The sequence below is a fragment of the Amblyomma mixtum genome, chromosome 3 (genome assembly GCF_055824585.1).
Source record: "Amblyomma mixtum isolate Tamu chromosome 3, ASM5582458v1, whole genome shotgun sequence".
NCBI classification, from domain to species: domain Eukaryota; kingdom Metazoa; phylum Arthropoda; class Arachnida; order Ixodida; family Ixodidae; genus Amblyomma; species Amblyomma mixtum.
This window is the reverse complement of record NC_143014.1, coordinates 255,510,603-255,518,978: the sequence shown is the minus strand read 5'-3', so window position 1 is coordinate 255,518,978 and position 8,376 is coordinate 255,510,603. Positions and strand designations below refer to the sequence as shown.

The 8,376-nt window shown below is 47.4% G+C and overlaps 1 non-coding gene across 1 annotated transcript; it reads left to right on the top strand.

The window, feature by feature from the left end:
* The first annotated feature begins 278 nt into the window (after positions 1 to 278).
* On the top strand, positions 279 to 369 carry TRNAY-GUA (transfer RNA tyrosine (anticodon GUA)). The gene is given in 2 exon segments: positions 279 to 315; positions 334 to 369. It is a non-coding gene; the product is annotated as a tRNA-Tyr (tRNA).
* The last annotated feature ends 8,007 nt before the right edge of the window (positions 370 to 8,376 follow it).

Sequence of the window (8,376 nt, the reverse complement as noted above, 5' to 3'; positions counted from 1 at the left end):
TTTCGCCCAGAATTCACTTTAGCCGAATGTTGCTGCAGGTAACGGACATTTACAAAAAATCGGACTTTGTACCGGATTGGTTTCCTCTCCTGATGCGCTGTATATCTTTACCGGCCTTTTAGTTATAATATGTTACTATTATGTATCTGCCACCTAGCGCCTACCTAGGTGCTCTGTAAATAGTTGTTTTTGTGTGTGTATATGCACACACACATATGTATATATATGCTTTGTACACAAAACCATGTAAATAAATACCATGAAAGAAAAAAAAGTCGCCGTCGATAGCTCAGTTGGTAGAGCGGTGGACTGTAGAGGTTTCGTGCTACTGACATCCATAGGTCGCTGGTTCGAATCCGGCTCGACGGAGGGCATTTTTTTATCTCCGAGCGCATGTTTTCAAATCGGAAACCAGAGGGCACCTAAAACAAGACCCAGAAGACATTGGTAGCCGTTTGAATGGAGTGGCAGTTATTCTTCAAGAGCACCCAGCCGCGTTGCGTAGCCGCTGCGCTAAACACTGCCTGAACCTGGCTGTCTGTGATTCGTGCACTCTTTTCGACATCCGTAATGCCACTGGGGCCGTCCGGGAAATGTAAGCGTTTTTTCGAAAATCTGCTCAAATGACAGCTCTACTTACCCGAAAACACACAGGGAAGGCGAAAGAGCGGCTGCACGCGTTCTGCGATTCTTGGTGGGTGGAGTGGAACGAAGCCACCCAGACATTTCTCGAACTCTTTCTTGCGGTTGTTGCAGCCCTCGAAAACCTTCAAGAAGCAAACTCAGAAACAGCCATTAAACCACACCATCTCTTGATGTTCGTTCTCACTGCCTCATTCGTGGTAACCGATGCTATACGCGCAAGGTTTTTGCCCCCAATGCTTCCGTTGTCAACGCAGCTTCGGTGCCCGACAGTCGACTTAGTTCAGGGGATCGGCCATGCCGATAAAGATGAACGAGGCTGTTGTCGGGTTGCGAGAGAGGAGGTATCCGACGATACTTAAAACAGTGGAACAGCTTGCCGGGCAAGTCGATATATAGCTCGAAATGCCCCTTTTGATCGCAAGTGAAAGGCCCTTAAGGAACATTGCAATGTCAGCTGTGAGTAGTTCTTTAGGCTGCTGTTTGTATTCCTTTCCTTCCTTGACAACTTCCACGCGCAGCTTTCGGAGTGATTCAGAGAGCAAATGAGTGCCATTGAGCTTCTTTCTGCACTGCTACCCCTAAACATCGCCAGAGCGGAAAAAGTTGCAGAGGCAGAAAAAAATTCTACACTCTACTAGGGTTTATTTCGTGCAATGAGCTCTCTGGCGAAGTTCTTTGTCTGGAAACAGAAATGGAAGAACAGCCATATTCAGTCCACATCCGCGGCACAGGCGGCTTCCCTTTGCTCGAAGGCATAGTATTCAGGCACCCGCCGTTTGCTGCACATTCTGGCCACTTTCCCCGTCAGCACCGCCGAAGCGGAACGTTCGTTTTCAAAGCTCTGAGGCCTCAAGTCTTATCTCAGAGCTACAATGGGGTGTGCAACATTCATCATGATATTTTTGTCAGTGCAGAAACTGTACGTCGCATCTTTTCGTCGACAGCTGGTGGCTTCGGCTGAATGCGTAGTCGGAACGCGATCGCAGAGACTGCTTTCCTAGTTTTTCTGAATTAGGATTCGGAGGTGAACGGACGATTTTACCAAACGCTAAGCTTGTAGAGAGACTCACAGAATTTTCATGTGTTCCCGCGACCATATTCAAATAGCCCTGTTTTTGCTCACCCGACAGGTTCGCGTTGAATTGAATCTGAAACTGTGGCCCTTACTTTTGTATTTGAGTAATTTTTCAGGTAAGTTCTAGTTCACTGCGTTCTCTGTTGTTTATTCTCGAAAAGGCTGTGGTACTTTGTCGCGGTTCTACAATAGGAAGCGGAAGTTATTGCAGAAAGGAGGCACTCTTCTTTGCCATCCCACGACCTATGACACTCGTTTTGATTGAAAGCACCGTTCGGATAATTAAACATTCACGTCAAACAACTTTTTTAGGCGAAAACCTTCCTTGGTTCATCAGTAGACAGAGGTTGCCCTCAAAAATGCCCGCTCTTATATCGCAATAAATAAAGAATTGGTACGAGAACAAAATTGGGGTCTACGTGGGAATCTATCTGGGGCCGCCGGCATGCGAGACGGCGACCTGGCCACTGGGGAAGTGCCAGGCATATCTAAGCGCTCGATTTGACGCTTTTATCAGTTGTCAAACATGTTATACGCAGGATAATCGTCGTCAGTTTTCAATTTCTAGAATACGAATTAGGAAAAGTGTAAAGCGAAGCTGTCACTGAGCCGCCGTTCAATTCAAAATCGTGGAAATATGCTTTGCAAAGCAAGCATGGGAGCTTCTTGGCTATAGCAACAAAAACCACGCATTTCTTAACGCACCAACGATCAAGCACTGGATGGCGCTTCATGGTGGCATGTTTGGAAACTTATCAGAGCGCCACAGATAGCGCCTAAATGCGCCTTCCGCTTCACTGAGCAATAAAATTGACAGTCTGCGCTTGCAAGTGTGGTGCGTTTATTTCATGTTCTCATTGCACTTTCGCGCAGTTACACGCGTCATCAGTATTGTGAGGACTCTTTCGAGTTTTTCCGTTTGCCTCTATAATTTCTACTGTGATCCCCATGTATCCCTTTGTTCGTTTCGTTTCCAGTGCGATAACGAATTCCACCAGCGGAAATGCTACAGCTGCCCGTATACTGTAATACTGCGGGCAGCTCCTCTCGTTCCTCTTATAAATGCTGCGCAGTAGGCCATCTACCTCAGCCATCGCCAATAGAACCTGGTCTCTTCTCTGATGAATCCCGGAAGCCAAAAGATTGCCAAAAGTGCGCCGTTGACCACATGCAAGACGAGCACTGAAGAAACGTAGCGCACAAAGTTGAGCGGCGTGCTCCGACTAAGTAATTTGAGACGATGGCCTGCCTCGTTATTTTCTGCGTGCTCAAAAGGAGATCTGGAAAGAAAACTCCTACTCATTGCGCGAAAACATAAACTGCGAGTGCCCAATCTCTAGCACTTTTCTTCTGCAGATATTCCTTGTGACAAATATGAAGCGGCCTATTTTCACGGGCGTCTGAAGAGCTCGTGTTCGCGATGTTCAGTGTCTTCTATAATGCACAAAAGAAACTAATTTGCTTTTTCATAATCCACTCTTAGGCCGAATTTTTAAAAACATTACTTTTTCGCGCACTTTTGCACTCTAAAGTATTTGTATACCAGAATGGATGTTTTCCTTTGTGACGGCGCGCGAAGTAGAACAAGAAGCAAGGGAGAAAAAAGAAACTTGTGCGCCTATCGTTACCCTCGGCTCGGCTGTTCGAGCTGCCCGCGGCATCGAGTCAACGCCATCTTCGCGAATGCTTTCTTTCAGCAGACGTGGCCACCATCTGTGTCCCCACCACAGCCCTCACGACCGACCTGCCGCTGGCTGGGCACTCCAAGAAGCGCTGCGGAATCACCTCGGAGAAGGAGCCGGCTACTGCCACGAGAGCAGAGCGCAGCGCGCGAGAAGGGCAGCGCGGTCAACTCGGCGGCCCCCGCTCGCATGGCTCGTCGAGGGATCGGCTTGGTCCAGCTGCCCAAGAGAACCCACGGGGCACAAGGCGATGGCGACTACCGCCACCACCGTGTTGAAAACCAAGGGTTGCCTACTCCTTCGAGGAGCCTCCGCACGGAGGTCCATCTTCCAGGCGGAGCCGCCAGCCGTCCTACCAGAGACCTTCAGGGTAACTTTGCTCCAGAGCTTCCTCTGCTCTGTGGCTTTTCTGCGCCGGATGATTCTGTCGACAATTTCCGTGTCGCGCATTGCATTTAAACTACTCTGCTGATGCGAATGAAGGGATAATTCAGTTCATCACGCAGCGCTAGCTCAAAATGTGTCTTCTGCCCATGCATCCTCAGCAGAGTTAGTAGGGCCTCAGTAAGTGTATTATTCCGTCGCTTATCCCACATCAGAATTTCTCGGTGTCTGTAAGCTCTTTACGGGCCTAGCGAAGGGATAGAGCGTGTTTTGGAAGGAGGGAGAAGAAACAGCTGGCCATTCGGTCTCATGAGGTGTGTCCAGATGTTGAGGCCTCTTCTCAAGCAAAAAGAATAAATTAAGTTTACTCGTTACATGGACTGTCGTGTTTGGTGTGACCGGCAACGAGTCGGTGGCGACATCAGCGCAATTTGCGCTTTATGTATTTTGAATGCGCCGTGAAAGACAGTGCAAAAGCCGTAGTGCACTTTCGATTAGCAGGTATATGTTTGCGCTAGCACCGGTCTCTCATACTGCCCTTTATTAAGGTGGGAACTACGATCTCTCTTTGCAAGTCATACCGAGTGCTTGGTTTTATGGGTCTTAATGTACCGAAGGGACTCAGGCTGTGTGGCACGTCGTAGTGGAGGACTCCGGATAGCTTCGAGCATCTGAGTTTCTGTAATGTGCAATGATATCGTGCAGTACACGCGCCTCCAGCATTCCGCCTCCATCGTATTCCGACCACCGCGGCCGCGGTGGTCGGTTAAGAGTTAGCAGACGAGCACCATAACCAGTGATCAACCGCGGTGGCAGCGTACTGAGTGCATGTGTACAATTTAAAAATGGTTGTCGATTTACCTACTTTCCTGCGACGACGTTGTAATCAAGAGGACACTCAAATTTTGTTATCTCTGTTTATAACAGGAATAGTAATTATGCAGAAAAGTTGAACGGTAAACAGGCGCATAATAATGGATCCCGGCGAGAAGGCAATCAAAATTTATATCAAGTCCATATTTATAGGAGAGCAAATTTAGCTATGTAGGAATCTAGCCAAACATTTTCATCAGTGATTTGTGAACAGAACAGTGCACTTGTGTCTAGTCAGAGCAGAAGTACACCGGCGTGTCGCAGCACAGATGAGAATTTATTCCTTAAATTTGTACTTATTTACCAGGTAGACCACAGCATTCATTTTTACTTCCTTTGTGGCGTCTTCAAGAAAAATTCGTGGAGAAAAAGATCAGTTTTCGGTAATATTGTTTAAAGGGTGCCATTCTGATTCTGAAACGGGAAGATGGCAAAACTAGAACAAGATCTAAGTGGGCAAGATGCTGAGTTTATGCATCGCTACATATTTTTACTTGGGGAAATTACGCCTCATGCGAGAACATCGCTTCACCTCTAGATGCAGAGTGGTTTCTTGGGCTTTTTTCTTTGAGTCATTTTCTTGTCGTTCCTTGGCATTTCAGGCACAGTCAATGATGGCACCTTCGTCCCTAGTATCCAGTGATACGAGTCATCGCCACTGCCACGATGGCCCAGCTGCTGAAGCTTGGAAAGCGTCCGACCATTTCAAGGCTTTCGGCCTTGGTGCTGCTGCTGCCCCTTCCATCCGCTTCGGTAAAACCCCTTGTATAGCAGAGTGGTTTTCGTAACGGCGTTTCGCTCACACTCGCGGTTAAAAGTCGCCACGAGGGACAAATGAGGTATCAGGTGCTGCACAGCTGCGTTGTATGACGAGAGATGCCTGGTTTCACAAAGACGCGAACGATGAAGCGCGTCGTACTTCCACTTGCACAAAGAGTGCTCGCAAGCCTCTCGCAAATAACGCAGAGAAATAACGGCGAGAAAAATGCGGAATTCTACTCGCGAAATTTCCACAGTGTGTTCGCTATGTGTGACGCCGGAACCTGAGGTTTAGAAAAGATGGAAAGTGGGCTTTACACTTCTAACTTCAAAAGTTGCGTGTGAAAGTATATAAAAACAGACAGCAAAAATAGTTGCCGCGAATAAAGAAATTGTGCCTACTCGACAGTCGTTTGCTGGCCTGCTAGTTGGCGATGTGGACTGAGGAATTCATTCATTTAGAGTAGCGGTAAGACATAGCGCGCAGAAATTAGAAATGCTGTTTGAGCAAAGTCGAAAGGACTCATTAGTTTTTAGCATTACGTGTCATGTTTGTTGTTCTCTAGAGGGAGTGTTGATCACTTGCCTTTTATTTCATTTAAAAAGCGTGCTCAACTAATTCTCTGATAAAAAATAATGGGTAGTATAAATATGGCATCTGTGCTAAAATTGTCGGCGAGCCTGCGACAAACCTTCAGATGACAATGGTGTGTGGATGTTAATAAAAGTCAACTTATTTTTCTCAGAGTGGATTTCAAGGGATACAAATGAAAGCGGCGGTGGCTGCTAAGTGGCGGGCAGTCAGATGGGGAGATCTGCTGTGTTTAATTGACCAGGGCTGACTGACGTCTAATTGGAACCTTTTGTAGAGGCCTTGGCCCTGCTTTGAATGCAAGTAGGTGGGCTGTGATGACGACGTTGTAAATTTCGCTGTTGCCGCTGGAGCAAGCCGCTGAGGATGTCAAGAACAAACTCGTGTTTGTTGTAAATAAAGGCTGATTAATATTAAATTCTAATTCCAGTACTATCTCCCCTCCATGATTCCTATGCCACTAAGCTGTTGGCTAAGTATTCAAGTAATTAGCGGTTCCGGTGAACCGCGTTGATGTGCGTGGATGAAATGCTTGACACGCCTTGTTAGCTTTCAAAGGTATAGAATAGCTTCTCGCTTACACTGTGCTTGTTTCTCTGGTTTTCGACAAGACCAGATAAGCGAGAGGTCAATCTGAGGTCACCTATACGAACAAGGTCGAAAGCGGAGTGTAAAGGTGGACACATAGCTGACCGTGATGCAGTCGTGGTTGCAACCCACCGCTCTGGCTAATTGGACATAAGGTTCCAATGCCGAATATTGGTCATTTTTTATTCTTTTATCCTTTCCCGACTTTGGATTTGTCGAGCGAGTTCCATCCCTGCTTTCACGGCTGCATTTTCATCTAGGGGAAATAAAAACATCTCTAAGTTGGCATTTTCTACTATGTAAAACCCCAGGAAGGTAGAAAACAATCCCAAGCCCCGCACTGTACTGCGAGCCACATGGCTCGTAGTGTTGGTTTGGATGCGTAAACATACATTAATTCGTCCTTTTGTACAAACTGAAAGAATGGGAAGATCACATACTGCAGTATTATTGAAAGAAAATAAAAGCAAACACTACAGATTCGGGGGTGAGGACAAGATGATGATTTTCTTGACAGATTTACTTCCTCGAACAAAATGCGTTGATAATAGTTCTTATTTTCACAAACATCATATTACCGCTTAGTGAAGAAACGTTGTGCATATATTTCATTCTCATAGAGCGTAACGGACCCCCTACTCGCATCTCCCAACAGCGGATGCGCAGATGGCCTCATCGGGCTTGACTGGGGGTGTACGGCCGTGCAGTTATTTCAACGCTAATAGCTCAGTCAAACAAAGCATGCTCTTATTTTGCGAATGTAAAGTCCTTTCTGTGCACGGCCCAAACTTTTAACTGTGCACTTTGCGCTTGCGTTAGAGATATACATGTACTACATGGGTATTTGAGTTTTATGCTACACAATTGAATTGAGAAACATTTTTCGTTGGTAATTCACTCACTTGGTTCTTCTAGGCAATCTGTAAAGCATAGAATAGTAACACCAGTCGAAGTAACAGATTTTGCTGAACTAAAAACATGGCGCGATTATGGGGATGATGTTCTGCGTTACGACTGCCGCTACTAGCACTTACTGTGAAGCGGGAGTTTCTCCGTTCCAGATACCGATCACTGCTAGACCATTTTTCGGTGACGATTGATTACACTTCATCTTGTCACAGGTGTGCGCAACGACCAGCGCACGGCCCACCGTCATGTAGGGCCCAAGGCAGGCGCACTGAGTTGCACGCATCTCTACGCGTGGCGTGATGGCTTCAGTGGCTCCCACCACCACGACGGCGAGGGAGGTGCTCCAGCCCGCAGGACGTTTACGCGCGGCGTGCCGGTGGGGGCGGGATGAGGTCTGCACGGAGCTGCTGCGACTTCTGCGCGTGCTCAAGCGTGAGTGATGTTCCACGGGTGCCTGCGTACTGCCCTCCTAGGTTAAAAAGTGCCAGGAAATATGCCTGATAGGAGAGCGAACAGCTCCGTCTAAGCTGCGAAGCCCTGACGACGCTTGGTAGGCGGCAGTCGGCAGACAGGTTACCACGACAAAGCCCAGTGTGCTGTACGCACTTGTCATAGAGCTCTCGAAGGGCGCGCTTAAGTGTAAGGTCGGCCGGTTTTAGAAGTGCCTAAAACTTAAACAGTAAGATTCCTAATTGCATTTTACAATACTGTGCACCACCCACTACAAGATCCGTCGGTGCTCGACACCACAGCTGTGCGTCTTCTTTGCTTATCCGCTCTTTCAACGTGGTCCGTTTCCATTTCTAAAATGTGATGCCAGCCGCCCTCAGCTCAACCGGTGTCGGCCAGATCTTGGAGACTTAACGACC